The sequence below is a fragment of the Lepisosteus oculatus genome, chromosome 8 (assembly GCF_040954835.1).
Source record: "Lepisosteus oculatus isolate fLepOcu1 chromosome 8, fLepOcu1.hap2, whole genome shotgun sequence".
Lineage (NCBI taxonomy): Eukaryota > Metazoa > Chordata > Actinopteri > Semionotiformes > Lepisosteidae > Lepisosteus > Lepisosteus oculatus.
This window is the reverse complement of record NC_090703.1, coordinates 37,895,508-37,915,503: the sequence shown is the minus strand read 5'-3', so window position 1 is coordinate 37,915,503 and position 19,996 is coordinate 37,895,508. Positions and strand designations below refer to the sequence as shown.

Here is a 19,996-nt window from a genome sequence, read left to right as displayed (position 1 = left end):
TCGCCAAGCCCCAGATGAATCTGCAGAGGCTATCCAATTCTGATCTTTAAGTGCTCCTGTGTCTAGTATAAATTCCACTGCAGCTATCAATTGCACATTCCAACTACCTTACTGGCCTAACTGGGCCAGTTTAAAAAACTGCTCAGGTCATTTGAGAATTCAAACAAATCTGTACATCCTTCTCGTCGACAATACAGCACGATCTAGTCCCTCGTTTCTAGGTTCTACAATTTAAATCAATTGTCATTTATCAACCAGCTGAGCTTAACAAAACTTTTAAATTTGTGTTTTGTTCAAGGGGATTAGAATGAGAGGAAAAAAAGAAGGTACTGAAACTTAAAATTACAGACAAATCACAATAGTTTGTAATATTTCTTCAGCAGTTTGGGGGAAGAAATGAATGGGACCAGCTCATCTGATAAGGAATACGCAGGGTGTGTGTGTTTTTATTGCATGACCTAATCACATAAAAATCATTTTTAATTAAAGAAATTTACTTGATTGTACAGTAGAAGAATCTCGGCACAGGTATACAGAAAAATTAGCATGCAGTGCTGGTATGTAACCTTTTTCATGGCGTCCTATTAGCCATCAGCTGAATGAGGCAATGAAAACAATCAAACGCTTCCCACTTTGCATATAATTAAGTTAATAAGCTAAATCTGAAACAAATGTCAAAAGACCAGTGGACACTGCACACTGTCTGAAAGCAGTTTTGCAGAGGTAAACCTTTTCCTTGCCACACCAGAAAATGAAATGCGTAATTGACGCCTACACTCTAGAAAGAACTATTACTGCCCTCAAGTCACATCTCTGCTTGCAGCCTCAAAGAACCAAGCCAAGCAAATTAAAGTCAAACTGCACAAAGTTCATTATTTCAGCATTGATACAAGCAGGGAGTTGAAATAAAACTAGTTGACACTGCATGCTGAATACCAAAGCCTCCCTGGCAACAGTCTTGAAATAAGGAACACGCACATTCTTTCACAAGAAAACAATCATGGGGTTTCTTTAAGGTCTGGTACAATTCTGATTAACTCAATTGAGAGAGTTGTATGAGCTGTATACCCAAATAACCTGAATAAGAAAGTTCGAGGTCTGCTGTGGTTGTCTCTTTTGTACTCTAGTTTAAAGTGGCTATCAAAAGTATTCATCCTCCTTGGACTTTTCACATTTGTCTGTGTTATAATATAGAACCGCAATGTATTTATTTGGAATTGTTTCCTATTGATCAACACAAAACACTCTATAATGTCAAATTGAAAGCAGAATTCTCCTAAACAAACAGAAAACAGAAAATAAGTGATTGCATGAAAATTCACCTCCTTTTACTATGAAACACGCCTCAAGACATTTAATTACACCAGAAGTCACATAATTTGTGGAATGGACGTGTTCACGTTAAATATACCCATTTCTGGCAGGTTCCACAGTTGATTTATACAGCTCAAAACAAAAACTGCATCATGAAGACAAAGGAACTTTCAAAGAAAATCTGGGATAGGGTTATTGAAAAGCACCAATCAAGGTAAGGTATATAAAATCCAAGGCATTACATATGCCCCAAAGCACAGTAAAGTCCAAATGTAGAAAATATGGCACTGTGAAGAACTTGGTATCCTCAAAACTGAGTATCCAAGCAAACTAGACAGGGAGGCCACCAAGAGGTCTATGACAGCTCTAAAGGAATTACAGTCCTTCGTGGCTGAAATGGAAGAAACTGTGCTTATGACAACCGCTTGTGTGCATCTCAAATTTAGGCTTCATGGGAGAGTGAAAAAATAAATCAAATCTTGACTATACTTTGGCAGAAGGCCTGTGAAGATTCTATGGTCTGAGAACTAATATTTGACCTTTTTGGCCTCAATGGTAAGTGTCATGTTTGGTGTAAGCATAACAGTGAGCATCATCTTGAGAACATCATCTCTACTGTGAAACCTGGTGGTACCAGTATCATGTTATGGGGAAGCTTCATTGCATCAGGGCCTGGAAGACTTGTGAAGATAGAAGGAAAAATGAATGCAGCAAAGTACAGAGAAAATCCATAAGGAAAGCCTGCCACAGTCTACAAGATACAAGGAACTTGGGAGAAGATTCTTTTTGCAGTAGGACCCAAAAACATACAGCCGAAGCCACACTGGAGTGGATTAAAAAGAAAATGGCAATTTTATGGAGTGGCCCAGTGAAAGCACAGACCTCAATCCAATCACGGATCTGTGGCAGGTGTTGAAAAGTACTGTTCACCGAATTCTACCCTTCAGCCCGAGAGAATCTGCAAAGAAGAATGGGCAACAATTGCAGTGTTCAAAGCTGGTAGAAAGTTATCTCTGCTGACTCATACTGTAATTTCTGCCAAACATGCCTCTACCAAACACTGACTCAAAGGGTTGTGAATGCATACTGTATGCAATTAGTTATCTGTTTTATAATTATAATTAATTTTGGGGGGGTCTGTAGAATCGTTTTCACTGACATTATAGAGTGCTTTCGGTTCATCAATGGCAAAAACTCCCAGTAAAATATATTCTGATTCAATATATTATATTGAAGTCCAAGGGGGGTGAATACTTTTGATAGCCAATGTACATCTGAAAAATGCGTGCCAGTGAAATTCATTTGTCTCTCATGCAAATACTGCATGACGTATATTACATAAAATGCAAAGCTCTACCTAGAAAGGATTTCTGTTCCACATATAGAACCTGCACAGCTTAATTTCAGCACTCAGTGCATTAACAGTACTCCAGGTTTTTGATTGAACCTGAAGCAATTTAAACATATGTAATCACCAGATTTTCAAAAGAAGCAGGCATTGCTTTGAACAAAATCCTGAATCAATGTAAGCAATATCGAGAAACAGCTAGTTCTCAGTCTCTGTTCCTTAAAAGAGCATAAAAATCCTTATGAGTAACAACCAAACCAACAAATCTCTAAGGGCTCTAAACCAAAGCTTATCTACCAAATGATGAACCTGGGAACCTGTAGAAAAGACCCCACTTTTTTATCTGCAACTCTTTAAGAAGGATGCAATAATCCTAAAGGCTTGTTGCTAAGTCTTGACTCCAGTACCAGAAGGTTTAGCCAGAGAAAGATTTGCAGCACCCTGTACATGAAGGACAGTGGACATTGTGAACATCCCAACCAACACACCTGCCCTGGAGAGATTATCAGCCTCAGCGTGATACCAGAAACATGACCTTATCATCCCCACCTTCTAGGTGCCTAGCAACAGAGGTGGGACAATGTTAGCAACCTGTGGCGGCTCAAATGAGTCTTGTCTTGGTTGATTCAAATTTAAAGAAAACTTAGGGGATCCATCAGTGACAGAGTTACTCCTCACAGGGGTTCAGCTCAGATTTTACAATGAAATCTGCTGACAGGGTTATCTTCATTCGTATGTACAGATGTATTCCAAAAAGATGAATGTCTGAAAAGGAGTCAGGTTCCTGGGCAATGCAAGAGACATCATTAATGTACTAAGACTTGTTTAGACAGCTATAGTCAGGAATTGTTTAATTGTTTGGGACATCATGAACAATATTCCATTTTCCTAAACGTTCAGGTAAACAACACACTTCTGAAGCAAAGAACAGGCAGGGTAATTAAAGAAACAAAATCACTTAAAGAAAACAATTCAACTGAGGACTGAAGCAATCCAAATACACCTTTATTATAAAATGCAAAGGAACAAGTAATAGGTTTATTCCATGCTGAAAAAAAGAAGAAAGAGAACACAACGTTTCGGCTGTGGAGCCTCCACAGCCGAAACGTTATGTTCTCTTTCTTCTTTTTTTCAGCATGGAATAAACCTATTACTTGTTCCTTTGCAGCCTACGCATGCTGATGCAGCTACCCACCTTTATTATAAAATGCTTACTATTATTTGAGTATGCCTATTTTAATAAAAGGATCTTGTGTTAAATAATAATAATTCTTTAGTGACCTTGTTGTTTTAAACACAACCCACCTAAAACTACCAGAGAACATAAGCAAGTTTATTATCACAATCTAAGGTCATTCCCTTCAACAAATCTCAGATTTATCACAAGCGAAATAGAACTCTTGAGATCTACCTTTAATAGATCTACAATGTTGCATCATCCAGCCACAGAAACTTGAAAACTGTATGGAGTGGTTCTAAATTAAAACTATATTGTTTAACACGGATTTTGTTGTTTTGTTAGTCCTGTACACAGAAGTTAAGGGATCTAGTGCAGTCGCCTTCTTCACCTGAATCAAAAACTGGGGATCACAATCCACAGAAGTCAATCAAATCCGACCTGCGTGTCTTTAACAAAGGAGGAAACTAAGGAATCCATAAAATACCCTCAAGAACACAACTCAGACAGGCATTAAAGGAAGCAATCTAACCAATGAGTTGTGAGGCAGCAGTGCTAACAAGAGGGTCACTGTTCAACCTGTGTAACACTATGAGCAGGTTACAAGGAGCCTCTTATGGCCACAACACTTCCATTAATTCTCAGAGGTATTCAAATGCCCCCACAAAAGAAATCCAAGTCTTGGACTGAAAAGGATGTAGCCAGTATATGTATATGTCAGTATATGTATATATATATGTCAGTATATGTCAATGCTACTTCTCACAGCATATGGAACAGTCATGCTGTGAATATGTAGACTGCTAAGCATTAATTAAGATTCCTGCAGTGTTGAGAGGAAAACACATAATAAACTAGCAACAGTTACACAATTCCAACTGGATCTCAAGTGTTCGAACCCACCACATCAGGGACTAGCTTAATGACTCAACACAACTGACGTTTGACTATACTCTTTACCGTCAGAGTGTGTGTGAGACATGTAATTCTGATATTCAGTTTGTACTAACCCAGTAAAAGGTTTCACTGTATATGGAAAAATGAAATGCTAAATTCAAAGAGGTAATTTTTGCTTAATATCACAGGTCACAGGTCAGGGAGAGCACTCCGGTTATGCAATATTTAATGTCCGTTTTTAAAGATTTTAAAATTGCTTTTCTTGCTATGCCCCCAATTTTAAATCTAGTAGATTCAACCATTAATCAGATGAGGTCACAGGTACGAGCTGTGTACTAGCATGGGAAAGAGTGACCACTGTGAACAGTTGTATTCCAAAATACCAACATGTGAGAAGCATATTTTACATATAGCCAGTTCTAAAGTGTTTTGCAGGTGAGTAATTGCACTCAATGACAACCTCATATCCTGGCCAAGTTAAATCCAACCAACCATACTGGTGTTCAGCTAATAGTGTGTAACCAATTTGGAAATTGGCATCATGGTCAACTTCTGCACCATCATCCAGATTAGAGAGATCAAACTGCCTGACAGTCAGAAACCTTTACCAATTAAGCTACTCATGAGGCCCAACAAAGGACATGGAAAGGACAAAAGATGTGTAGTCTCTATAATCTATAATGTTGCTACAAGTATTTATGTAGCCTGTAATTCATATTCTTCACTGCCTGGTAAATTGTTAAAAAAAAGGCTCCAGGTCTCTCCAAAACCCAGATGAAAGCCTTTCTAACAGCTCTGAGTGGCAGACTGCATCAGCTTTGAGCACACATTGCTGTGCCAAATGAAACTCTTAGTAAGATAGCCCAATCAACATATAAAGTTTAATTTTAAAAATACACCCTATTGTGAGCAATAAAAATAAGACTTTTACAGGCCACATCAACTTTGTCCTTTTTCAGAACTCTATTTGTTAACAGCAGTAAATTACATAGAAGCAGGAAGTTGGTGGCTGAATCAATAAAACTTTATAAACAACCTGACTGGCCTAGTTCAGTTGATTTGTAAATGTTAGTTGACACAAAAGATTTTTCTTTGATAGAAGTCCAAGTGGGGGATATAGGATATAGACTGGAACTACGAGAACTGACCTCACCTGCCATGGGGATATACAGAAATTTTTTTTTTAGATATACATTCTCCTATAACAAAATCAAAATCACAAAGCAAGGTAAAATGATCTGGTAGTTAAATAGCACCTGGAGTGTGTGCCCAGAGCTCGTTTAAAATGAACCTCCTTTCCTGGTGTATTCCCATGAGCATAAACTTAACATCAACTCAGATACAGTACTGCAGAACATAAAAGACTCTTAAGTAGTTACGACTGCATTTCCCGAACGTAAACGCTTTGTTTTCAGAACTGCATTTGCATCGGGTCAGATTGGTTCTTGCCTTTCTGGTAAAGAGGTTCAAGTTAAAGGAACGCAGCTAAGAGTCCTTAATGAGTCCTTAATGTATTGGTTGAAAGGACAAAAAGCAATGTGACACACCAATGCTCCTCAATACCACTGACACCAATTCAATACATTTTTCAAATGATGAACTGGTTTAATATTCTTTATCAGAGAGGGGAAAAGCAGATCAGGTGCAAGGATATTTGACTTTTTTTGAAGATGTTCAACAAAGTTCTGATACTTTGATGTTTAAATTCCTCCTAACAAACTGCAGTAATAAACAGTGTGATATTTTACATGCACCATAAATCATATCCACTTTATACTTGCTAAACAAAATCTAGCAGGAAAGAGAGATTTCATTTCAAATAATCCTCTGACAGGCTGAAACTGATATCATCTGACCTACTATTGTAGCCCTTCCCCCTAGCACACAAGCACCACCAGCCTATGTTGATTTAAAAGCTGACCTTCAAAGTAGCATAGCAGTAGCTAAGAACTACAGTCTGGCTGGAATGCATGTGACAAAACTCCCATTTGCATGGCCATGACAAACGATTTTCAATTCTAAAGCTAAATGTATACCTCATCAGTCAACTATGCCACACGTTAGCGTTTCAAAATCCGTATACAACCACAAACTGGGCCACATTGCTGACACAAACTAGCTACCTCAAAGCTTGGCAGCCTTAGTTCAAGGCCCTGCTACCGTGCTGTTCCTGTCTAAGTACACTGAGGAGGGCAAGGAAAACATCCAATATGATTTTCCTTCCCCACCTCCTGGAACACCCTTACTTTTTTTCCCTGGCTAAAATTCACAGCAAATGTTCAAGAAACTTGCCGTACTCTTTCATGTTTAACAGAAGGTAGAACAAACAAAAGATACAAATATACCCAAATTAATTATACTATCCAAAGAGAAGAATGTTTCAAAACCACATCTCATTATGCTATAGAAACAGGCACAAAGTTAATAAAGGTGAATTTCCCGATTATTAGTTTGCCTTTGAATAAATAAAAAAGGTAATGAAATCGCGATTTACCTTCAGTTTTTATTAAGTTACAAAAATGATCCAGGCTCCATTCATTCTATATTGCTATAGAATTCTAGACTATATTGCTTCGGCATATCACCCCTCAACTGATATCTGCCCAAAAAATGCCCCAAAAATACCACCATTCTGAACTTAATTACTTTCATATGCGTGCAAAACAAATACAACCATGTCACAACTGACCAACTGCTCAGACCTCAGCACCGGAAAGTTACAATGCAGTAAGAGAAAAGCACAGGGCAGAAAATATTCCACTTTTAAATGCAGAAACGCAAAAAGTTATTAAATTCAAACAACCCCTCCACCCCGTCGTAAACATTTATGGGAAAGTTCTCACTTTAACAAAGTATTAGAAAAAAAGAAGCCAAAATAAGACCAGACCTGCAGCTGCAGTTCCTTTTAAAAGACTCGGGCAGATGCAGTGATCCCCTCCACGCCCTTCGTGCTAATCTGGAAACCCAGCATTCCTGTCTGACTTACAAAGACTTCAGTCGGCAAGTCACAACACTTCCTGCCAGCGAATGAGAGCAGCCTTCTGTGCGATCTTTTTTTTCCCTCCGCTCTCCTCCCAGAAGAGTAAAACCTACTCACTCATCTTCCAGTCTATACATACAATTTACACAAAGTCTCAGTTTCTCCATTCTCCTGCAAATGAAACAACAGATGTGGCCAACATTGTTTTTTTTTTGTAACATGGACAGGAATGTTTATAGATGTTTCTCCGACGTACCACATACCAGGTTGAGAAATTAAGATAAAAAGGTCTGCATCTGCTTATGCAGGCTACTTTTCACATAACAAAACAGTTATGGAGAAGCGTTTGTGTGTTTTTCTGGTAAAACACTATATTTGCTACGTCTTCCAGCTGTCAATCACAGATGTGCACAAAGCTGTTTTTGTTTTTAACTGAAAAACTGACCTTGTTTTGCTAAAGGGTATTTGAGTATAATTTTACTAGGAAAGAAGACAAATTAATATTTTGCACATCTATATTTAGCCTCTGAACACGAACAAGGGAAAAAAGGCAAGGAAAAGACATTCGTTCCCAAGGTTCATCTTCAAGGTCAGTACCAAAGAAGCTATGCTTTACACAGTTCACATTTTTTAAACCTTAAAGAACCTGTAGTTTTGCCAACTGAAATTTATTCTCAATGTTTCAAAACTATCAAAGTTTAAGTCTTAAAACTACGGTACCAGAACTCATATGTTACAAGAAAAAAATATTCAAGCAGCACATGGTGAGATCAGTACTTCTTCATTCTGGTTCTCAGTGAAACTGCAGTTCTATCCAGTCCTCTGCGTTCTGAGTTCACATTCACAATGTAAATTCTGGTCCCCAGAGGGCTTGGAGCATTACTACTTGTGTAATAAAGCAGAAGAAAGCTTTAAAGAGCAGAGAAACCAAGCAGTCAATGCACAGTACAAAGACTTAATAAAATGTAGCAGCAATGAAAACTGAAATGCCTTCCAATTACTGGAAAAACAGGAGTTTTGTTCAGATGATCTCCTATTACATGTGTAGTGCTTTATATTTTTAGTTTGTTTTGCAGCTGCCCATCTCTCTTCAAGCACTTTTCTATTCCCTTATAGTACAACAGGGAACAAAATTTTAATTTACAATGATGGCCTGCAATTAGCAATTACAGAGTTTCCGCTGGATCCCTAACTTCTGAAAAAGTACAAGATTTACCACAGAGTGCTCTTCACAAAGACATGTTTGTCAAAGTGAAACAAAGTGATCAAAAGAGGTTTCAGAGGACCTTAGAAGTTGTCAATTTTCTTAAGTCTGGAAAGCCTTTCTGAAGACTTCTAAGCCAGATAGTGTACAAATGGAAGAAATTCAGTTCCATTTCTGCTCTCCCCAGGAGTGGTCATCCAACAAAAATCACGTCCGAGCACGCCATACAATGCTCAAGGAGGTGACAAAGAACCCTAGCTTAATAGCTAAGGATCTGCAGCTGTCTCTTGCTCTGGCTAATGTCTGTGTTCTTGAGTCCACAATAAGAAAAACACTGGACAAGAGTGGTGTGCATGGGAGGATACCACAGAGGAAACCACTGCTCTTAAAAAAAGCATTGCTGCCTATCTCAAGTTTGCCAAAGACCACCTGGATATTCCATACTACTGGAACAATGTTCTGTGGACAGACAAAGTGGAACTTTTTTGGCATAAATTTGTAATATTGTGTTTGGAGGAAACAAAACACTGCATACCAACACAATAACCTCATCCCAGCTATGAAGAATGGTAGGGGAAGCATCATAGTTTGGGGCTGCTTTGCCACCTCAGGGAGCGGATGGCTTGCAATAGTTTCAAAATAGTTTCAGCAACCTACAGGAACATATCAGGGTATCTGCCCATGATCTACAGCTTAATAGAATCCTATACACAGAAGTAAATCTACAGAATGGCTTAAACAAAGGAAATTTTGGATTTTGGAATGGTCAAGTCAGACTCCTGACCTTAAACCAATTGAAAATTTTGTGGAATGACCTGAAGCAGGGTGTTCATGCAAGACATCCCAAACATATCAATTAAATGAAAAAGTTCTGTAATCAGGAATGGGCCAAAATACATCCACACTGATACGCAGGACTGATCAGAAGCTACAGTTTGGTTGAGGTCATTGCTGCTAAAGGAATTCACATACTTTCTCCAGCACTGACAGTGAATATTTAAAGAATGTGTTCTATACAGTTGATGCGTTATTATGACTAAGAATGACTAAGATGAAGATCAGATCACACTTTAGGAGCAATTAATCCAGGAATCATTTCTATTGAACCAAGGGTTCACCAACTTTCTCAACTGTAAAACCCAACATTTCAAAGCACTGACATACTGTATCTTTGTGGTACATTATTCACATTTTAAATTAGATGGCTACTATGATCTAGCCTTTACCTGTTGAAACTTTGTGAAGTCATGATTTATGCCCAACTTAACGATGATTACAATGTGACATTTACACTGAACTAAATTCATATTTGAACTTTTACATCATACTGTAAATGTGATTGTTTCTTAACATTTATGTTTAAAATGCCAAACATCCAACAGATGTTTAGCACATCACTATCCTTTAGATCATAATCCCTTTTTGCAACCCAAAAAACACACAAATTGCACATTAAAAGACTATAGTTTTACTACAGCTTGGTTCAAGGTCTTTACTGTCCTTTGGAATCGTATGTCTCCATGTATAACAACAATATGCCCTATCACCCACCCAGCACAGCTGTGATCTGAGAACACAAAGTACAGAGTCTGCAGTCTGTAAGATACACTAAGAAGTACTTTTCTGTAGGAGGATGAAGTCAACCGATGCAAGGCTGTATAAATCAGCAACATTTTAAAGTCCTGTGTAAATTCCACTGGTAGGCAACAAAAGTTATTTTACCTTCCTTGTGTCAAGTTTCACACATTCAAATGCATTACACTCTCCAGCGACTTGGCAGGACTTTCAGGTTTCCTCATGCTTATACAGCTCTTCACCAATTTTACATCCTTTAATTTACTGTACTTCAGCTGACATTCCTTCAGAGCTTGTTCATAAAACAATTCAGTTAAAAATAACAGTGTTTCTTGGTATTGATATATCTATGACATAATTTGACAATTTCACCTTTTCTTTAAAAAAACCTCAAAGAAATCTGTATTTTATAAGGAACTAAAAGCACAAGAACGTGTTTATTATAATGGCCTAATACAAAATGCAGTATAAATGACCAACATTCTTCATGGACATAATGTAAAAAATGTTTTGTAAAAGAGGCTGTGCTCCTTTCAAGAAAATAAAACAATCACTGCTTTACACACTATTTAAGTACAGAAAAGCAGTCAGTAAACAGCAGAACAATGTATAACCTGACACTATTTCTTAATGTATACTACAAATCCTCATCTGTACAAAATCCAGACAATGTGCCAACTTAGCTATATTTGTCCATCGCTTATCTAAAGTTTTTCTTCCTGGAAAACAAAAGTGCACTTTGCTGAATTAGATCAGCTCTCACGATCAAACAAGTACCGTGAGCCAAATGGCCTTCTCTCATCTTGTTTTGCATTTTTAGTTTCCTAATTGCTACCACTTTCTGGTTAAATTTAACACAGGCTCAGATGCGACAATAAACAAGGAAGACATAAATGTCTCACAATTAAATTTCTATGTTTTTCCATCAGACAGATTTGAATCTGAACTTGACATCTGAAAGCAAGCAAACATTAAAAAGGTCTGACATCCCCCAAGCTCTTTAGAATTTCCTAGCACAACTAGTCAGAAGATAACTCTTCTAATTAGTGCATTTAGTGCATGCAAAAGTGCATTCCTTACTGATGAGGCCTTTGCAGTGTCATGGGTGGTGGTGGGGTGGAGTCTTGAGCGAGTTTTGTTAATCACAGGTGAGACACCCTGGTCTCACATACAACACTGCTATGTTTCCATGCAACAGTATGGAGGTCTTTAAGAAAACGGGCAACAGTTGAACTGAGATTTTCCATGAGTTCCAAGTTCAAATTAATTTCTGAGCTAATATGCCTAGAAGCTTGCAATTAAGTACAAGCCTACTCTCAAATGAAGAGAAAAAATCTTTATTACAAAAGCGTTAAGAGTTCATTCAAGCAACCTAATTTTATTATAATTAAAATGCCACTGTCTGTTCTGACTTGCTGGAGTACACAAGAAAGAACCTTAGATCTCATTCCTTTTTGCAATTCCTTCTGGTAATGTTCTGACACACAATGCATTGCATCCAAAACAAGAAGAAGCCTGACTGAAGATGGTAGCTTGCCAGTCCCGTATCAGGCTGTAGTCCAACATTCCCTTCTTTGCTTCTGGGATCGGCCTGGGGAGTTTCTCTGACCCTACTCAGTGCTAAGCAGCAGCTAATGGATAGATATATACATACTGTAAATTCATTTATAACTGGCAAAACTGGCAAAGTATTGTGTGAGTATAAAACAGGCTGCCCAGCCTAGATTTTGAAATTGATACATTAGAATTTCTTAAGAAATGGCCTAATGTGATCATTGACTCAATAAGCTACTACCAAATGGTCAAGATGAGCTGATCGGCCTCGTCTTGTTTGTAAAATGTCCTATATACTTCAGTGGACAAACTGTCTTAAATATCTGAAATACTGAAGAGAAAACAAACAGCAACACATGCAGGTTTGTAAAACTCTGTCATTACACTATTAAGCCACTTCTACATTTAATACAGCAGGGTCAGCAGACATCGTCCCTCCACTCACCCAACGCTTCATATCTTTCTTCTTGCCTTTTGGATGACTGTGAAAATACCCCAAGAATGCAACTGCCAGCTCCACAAGAAACTTTCACAAGAAGCTTGCTTTCTTTTGAAGAATGCCAAAATGGTCAAATGATCTTTCTAGCTGGATGTGGGATGGGTGGATATTACAGGTTAGTATCACCCCCACACAAAACAGACGTACTAGGAAACATTTCTCAAGAGGAAACATTCTTGTGTAACCCAACCCAGTCTCCCTCTTACCATTTAAGAATCCGTTTTAAGGGTTGCAGTGATCATCTTTCTTCCCCGCCAAAAGCAAGGCCTAATGGAAAGCAAATTCTGTCTTATGGGGTACAGAAGCAATCCTGTAGTTTCATGGCATGAAAACCTTACCCTGCTTAACAGCAGCAATGTTGGTGTTGCCTGCTGCAACCATGATGAGAACACAGATGGAGACTCGTGTACACATTCCGTCCTATTATTTTACTAAAGGTTGCATATCAGAACAAGATTCTGTTGATGTCCTAAATTTTCCACAGCAACCAATAAGACAAAAGGTTGAAAAGAACATGAAGTTATGCTCTGCTCAGGAACCATTCTAGTACAAAAGCACTGAGTGGACCCATAAATCTAAGACTTAAAAATAAACAGAGTTTAACGACAGGAAATTGATTCCAGTCAATTCAGTAAAGGTAATAAAGGTACTACACAAATACTACACGTATGTCTCCAACACAACTATACACAGAGCCAGATTAAAAAATCCACTGATACAAGCTGAGAATTTCACCAAAGTAGGAGAAAACGCAATCTGTATACAGTCTGGAAAGAAATAATAACAGATAGCTGAAACTGCTCATATCTTATCCTAATGACAAACAAAAGAGCACATAAGCCAAATAAGTTGTTTCATTTCAACTTGACCTTCTTAGAAGAAATGCAGCCATTATTTTCCTGTACTTTTTTTGAATTCACCATGGGTTCTTTCTCCTCCCAATCCGAGGTGTTCAAAAATTCCAGAGGAAACAAACTAAATTCAATTAACTCCACAATCACATCACGAGTGTAAATAAGTGTGTCACTTGCAAAAACACTTAGTTAAAAAAAACAGTACAGTAAAACAAAAAGTGCACAATATCTGTGGTTCATTCACTGTTAAAGGGATATCACAAACAAGTGTAATTTTTCTCACTCCTCTATTGTTAAGTTTTATTAAGGTTAAGAACTGTTATATTACAGACTTCTGAAAACTTACTCCCAGAGTACAATAAAGCAAATACCCTTCCTAGATCTATGGTAGAGTGTCCCACTTTCAAATGGATTTACATTGAAATTAATACAGATTCACAACTGCTAGTATTGTTTTACAAGACGACTTTGATATTATGCCTCATTAGAAGAATTAATCACAGAAAAGGTCACTAGAAAGTATTTAGATTAGTGTGACCGCACATAAAGCTCAGTTTACTAATTCTGAATAAAGTATATCCTAAAATAAATAATTTCCTTGCAATGTACAACAGTATACCAATACTTATTATACAACAAGGGTAGCCACTAGTAAATAAAGCAATTTTATATAACAAAGCATGTTACATAAACTGTGCATTCCCATTTAAATATAACTTAAGTTTTTATTTTCATTATTTTTGTCATTTTGTTGAATATTTTCATTAGTGCTTCATATTTGCTAATTCTGCTACAAAACTAGTTGCAGAGGTTCTTAATCTCAATGCTCTAGAGCCCCACATCTGCCTTTGTTTTTATCAGCAAGCTATGGTTAGAAACACACTGAAAAAATACAATCTGCCTTTACATTACCAATTATTGATAATATATAAGAAAGGGTCCCTCACCAAATTACTACAATGTCCTATTTAGAAACATTGCAAGGTTTCTGGAAGAGTAAGTGTTTAACGTTATAATTATAATTTCAGTCACCAATCAATCTTATTAATCAACAGTTATTGGTGTTTATTTGTGTTTAGTGGTGTTTAATTTGACGTGAAAATGAATACAATTTAATTGTATTAGTTTAAAAATAAAAAAACTGCATCCACAATTGGCAATTAAGAACGTAATTCAGCATCCAATACAGAAGTACAGATACATTCTTATAGATTTTATCATAAGACTGAGTGGTACTCAGAAAGCCATAGAATCATTAAAATAGCACAAAAACAACTTGCAATGCACATATCTTAATTCCACTTCTCTTATTCTGTTGTTTTCAGATGTTTAAGGTCAAACTTACAAAAATTTAAAGCCATTTAAATGGCACTAATGTCATATCCGAGTGCTGACTGAAGCTTCTTTTAATATCTGTTTGGCACAAAGCATGGTTTATAAGAAGTGACTATTTCCCTTATCCGGTAAGACTGTTGAACTCTAAGCTCTTTGAATACAACAAAACGTAGATATTTAGATATGAATAACTTAGTCTATATTATTCTAAGCACAAAGACACCTTAAATTTCAAACACCTACATGTGCAGAAACATCACAAATCAATAATTTTATTGTAAAGCTTATTGAAGAACCATGGAATCACCTTTGGAATTAGCCAATGTTTAGGACAAGACTCAATTGTTATTTATAGGACAATGTCCAGGAAATAGCCAAAAATCCCAATGACAAAATTGCAGAGAATGTGAATTTACAGTAGAACTGTAGAACTAGAGGCACAGTAGAACTGAAGTGTGTTAGCTATTTTGAGTAATCCAAAGCCATAAATCAGCTTCAATTACTATTTACCAAGAACTCAATTCAAATCTCTTCATAAACTACCTTCATTCTAAGCAAGCCTCTTAATATTAGTTTAAACATTTTAGGATTAAAATGTGCAATTTTTCTGAATACCATATCCTCAGTTGCTTTTTTCAGCACCAGACTGACCAGTTCTTACACACCCTTCCATTTTCAAACAGAAATTTACCAACATCTGTAGCTCAGTGAATCACACCCACGTAAATACTTCCCCAGTATTCAACAACATTAAGATTTTAATTTGTTCTATTCGGTACTTCTGTGATCTTTAATGACCAACACATTAGAATAGATTATCCAGATTATCCAAAGGATTGCATCTTCTACATCAGTTGCCCTAGTTACCATACTGGTCCATCAGCATCACAGTTTTCCATAGAAAACTCCCACCCTAATCCTGACCAGGCCCAGCATTGTTTAGCTTCCAAGATCCAAGTACATACATATTACACGTAAACGTCCTAGAGAGATTAAACCTGCTATCACATCGAAACCAAATTTATTTTAATTACACAAAATGACATTCCACCCCGTTACATTTTTATATACCAGTCCACAACTTTAATCTGTAATTAAATTAGTCTCTGCTCTAAATGTGCAACATCCCTGGATCTAATCAATCACTGATCATTACAGAGATCCATGTGATCTATTCAGTCTACTGCAGGTTAGGGCACTGTTGTAAACTATTCCAAATTGTTTGTGGAGCACATGATATTTTTTAAGTTTTCTTTCAAACTTGCCTTTCCCCACTTTTAATAGTTTAATGTAAGCTTTATTTCTGCCTCAGTGTCTTTTTAATAAGTTAAATACATATTATATGTTCACACATTCAATATCGACTATGCCTCGATCGTTCAAATGTTTTATGTGATGCACTTAAACTTCTGACAGTTTCTTTTCTCACAATACTATTACGGTGCTGTCAATACAGCTGCTGGAAAGACTGCTGCAGGGCTTTTAGCTGTGAGCGTCATTAAGACAATACATCTGTCTGAACACAACAATGTGGATTTATTGAGGCATCTTACAGTATTTATATGCTCAATTTTGTAAGCACTTAGTATTCAACACAAACTAAAAGAAAATGGTAAATCTCATAAGATACTCTGACAAAAGAGTTTGCACACTGTAGTCTGGATAAACATTAGGTAAAAATAAAGGGCTCTAGGGCTCCACGCCTAGTAGCAGCGCCACCTAGTTGCATCCTAATGGATGACGGCTAAATAATATCTCAACATCTAAATTCTCAGTTAGCTGCTGCTACCAGATGAAAACGGCAAAGTAGTTATGATATGTTAAGGGTGTCTCAAAGCCTCAGACAAACCCATATTGAAGAAGAGCTACACAAATTATTTAAAAACTGAATTAAGGGGCTGACTGCAACAAAAGGCAACAGACAAAGGAGGGGTGCTGGGATGAGGACTAGCCTAAGGAAGAGCATAATCACATACCACGTCCCACTTAGACCAGCAATGTTGATGCCACGAAGACAGACTATAGACCTTTAAATGCAGGCTGCAAATGATGTCCTAGGAGTTCCCAGATATTATAGGCTGTGTGTTTACAACTGATTGTTTCGTGGGTGTCAGATACGTGCTTGTCATTTACCATAGGTACTTCTTCTCTTCCATTAAATTAATGACAGTCAAGGGTGGCCCAAACCTATCTCTGCAAAGCTTCTATCAAGCAGCCTGGTTTTTGACCAATTTAGCAAGCGAGTCCTTCAATTACCAACTGAATAAGTATTATTAGACACAGGACAACAATACAGAAAGACGTATAAATTTTCAGTTTTGGATTATTATAATACTGAAAAGGAATAAGTAAAGGTTTATTCCATGCTGAAAAGAGAAGAAAAGAAACATTTTGGCTGTGGAGCCTTCTTCAGGTGTTCATTCTGCATCAGGGATATGAATATATTTGAAGGCTACTGTACACACCTACTTTTGTACCCACACAGACTTTAGATAATAACTCATTATGTTAGTTGGCTGATGTCCAAAAAGTAGGGAAGCCAGAATTTAATGCTTAATGAGCACAGATGGCAAGTGGCTTATTTAACAATCCGTTAATATCTTAATTGAAGTATCTCGAGCCTAAAAATGTACCAGATGCTGGCTGGGGGAAGATGACAAAAAAATCATTTAAAACTTAGTTCTAATAAGGATAAAGACAGATCAGACAGACCATGAGCCAATACCAGTCTCATTATCCCCACAGTGTACACTCTCCTCCTTTTTGCAATTCACATAGAAAAAACGTTTGATGACACAATACAGGTAAAAAGCACCTCATGATAGAGTAACAGCATATATCTGGAAATGTTCTGTTCCTGGTATGGTCCTGTCAAAGACCCTTACAGCAACAAACAGAACAAAAATGATTACTGTAATAAAAAATAAGTAAAATAAAGAATTGTAGCAAAATAAGAATTAGTATCATTAGTATTGATAAACATTTACTGAGTAAAAGAACAGAACCTTTGGTTATCAACAGCAAAATTATGTACTTTTATATTTGGATTTTCTGTAGGGAAAATTATATGTATTTAGATATTCATCGTTTTCCAAAAGCAATAAAAACAGCCACAAAGCTTCTCACTCACGCTGTTAGCCACGAGTCACATTTCTGCCAGCTGTAATTGCTCCTAAAAAACAAATGTTTTTGCTTTCTCCGTTCCCTGATTTATCTATAAAAGTGTTTGTTCCAAAATTGTATTTTTACCCACCAGTAACAACTTCACATCATTTAACAATGTCAAATGAGAAAAACATACTGCTAAAAATTATACATTTTTACAAAACTCTTTAAAACATCTTACAACTCCCAGCAGCAAACCACTGTTGCTGGTCATCTTTATCAATAAAAAAAATAGTCAAAAGTCAAAATATAAAAGTTCAAAAGTCTCTCATCTCAGATGTTTTTATCGTGCATTTTTGCTAGTGACAGCTAGGAGTCAACACCTCTTAGGGTTAATACAGTACTGCTAATGGTGTAAATTAACAATAACTACTGCAGTCACAATTTATGATGCCATTAACGGTCCAAAGACCAAAACAAAATGACAGTGGCAGGATGTGGAAAAGACAAGTCTGGGTTTAACCCAAAGACGTTTTAAAACAACAAAAATAACCATATACAAAGCGATGTGTATTGAATGTGTATTTAGGTATAGCTCAATCACATACCTGCCTTTCTGGCCAGTCTAGACATGCCTCTCACATTAAGTTTAATCTGAGAAAACCAAGAACATCATGCACATACAGTAATTGGGTCCTAACATGAAGAGCAACAAAATAAACTCGATAATTACAGAAAAGAGTTCCTGGACGAATCGTTGCATGATACCAATGCCAAAATGTAACAAGGATGTCTTAACTTCTTAATACAGCATCTAAAATCCACATTTAGTTTTTGTGTAAGACCCAGGTTCTGCAGTCATGGTCATTTGAATTACCGCTAATCAATTAAAAAAATAGAGCATAACATGAACTCAGTGTAAATGAGAATTCATAACACTTCTAAATTTATACAAGAATATAATACATTCATGCTTAAGGAAAAGAATGCTTTCAAGACAGAAAAAATAATCGGGAATCCTAAGAATTTCCCCTTTACTTCCTTTACATTGTACTAAAAAAAAGCAACTAGCCTTTCTGGACAAAAAACAGGGCCTACAACCACAGTTTCTCTTTTGAAGTGCTTTAATAAAATGCTATAGATATATTATATGACTAAGTATTTGTCCAGAACACAAGATCTCTAGGCTTTGTAAGGTAATAACAGGCCACTAACATTACATCAGCTTCTCCCTGCATATGTATTAGTAATGATTATACTGTAGGATGATTTGTACTGGATATTAATAGCAACCATTTCCCTACAATAAATCTGCTTTCTAAACACCACCCTAAAAACATAATAAAAAGAAAAACATAATCAAACTCTAAAGAGAAAAATCTACTGAATATTAATTATGAAAAAATAATTAGTAGTTAGGCAACATGCAGTTTTAATTGGTAGATCAGTGTTAACTTTTAGAAACCATTTTAATTGGGTTAATACAAATATTTAAAAACTGTTTAACACCAAACTTTTTTTTAACTCCAACATAGTAGTTTTATAATGAGTTTATGCTTTAATTACATTGTTTATATTACTTGCATGTTTCAGTTCCCTTTATGAGTTTTAAATTCCAGTTCAAATCCCTTCAATATGAGATCCTTCCAGTGTACTGCACAGGACACAATGCACACAGTTGCAGAACTTAACACAAAATTATTTAAGTTTAGTAAATATTGGTGGATAAACTATACAATTACGTCAACAATGACTCTTCCACATTTATTGAAAACTACTTCACCCTAACAAATAGCCATGGTTTTCATCTCTAGGAGAAAGAAAATGAATATTAATACAGAGTGAAAATGTCTGCCATTGTACTTCAGCTTTTTACACATAACCTAAAGCAGCACCCTTTTCCGAGGGTGTTTAGATCGATATACCTGTACCTTTCTGAGCTGCAGTGTCAGGAGGACTATGATAAAAAAGATCACAAAAGCTGCTGAGGTACCTGCATTAACTAACTAGTACACTAACTTTACCAAGACAAATTCTTAGGATCAGTCTCTGCAGCATTAAGCATAGAGAAATAATGCTTCTTGTGCCCTCAATATAGTATACGTACAGATACTGTTATCTGAATAACAATATAGCAGGACAACAAAAACTTTG

At 36.6% G+C, this 19,996-nt stretch overlaps 1 protein-coding gene across 4 annotated transcripts in view; it reads right to left on the bottom strand.

The window, feature by feature from the left end:
* Window positions 1–19,996, bottom strand: part of LOC102688655 (plastin-3) — a 55,182-nt gene that overhangs the window by 31,119 nt on the left and 4,067 nt on the right. Inside the window, exon 1 of one of the 4 annotated variants that reach the window (XM_015351081.2) lies at window positions 7,624–7,733. The exons of the other annotated variants lie outside the window; for them this stretch is intronic. The gene's annotated coding sequence lies outside the window, so the exon portion shown is untranslated. Of the gene's footprint in view, window positions 1–7,623; window positions 7,734–19,996 lie in introns of those variants that run through there. 4 annotated transcript variants of the gene reach the window in all.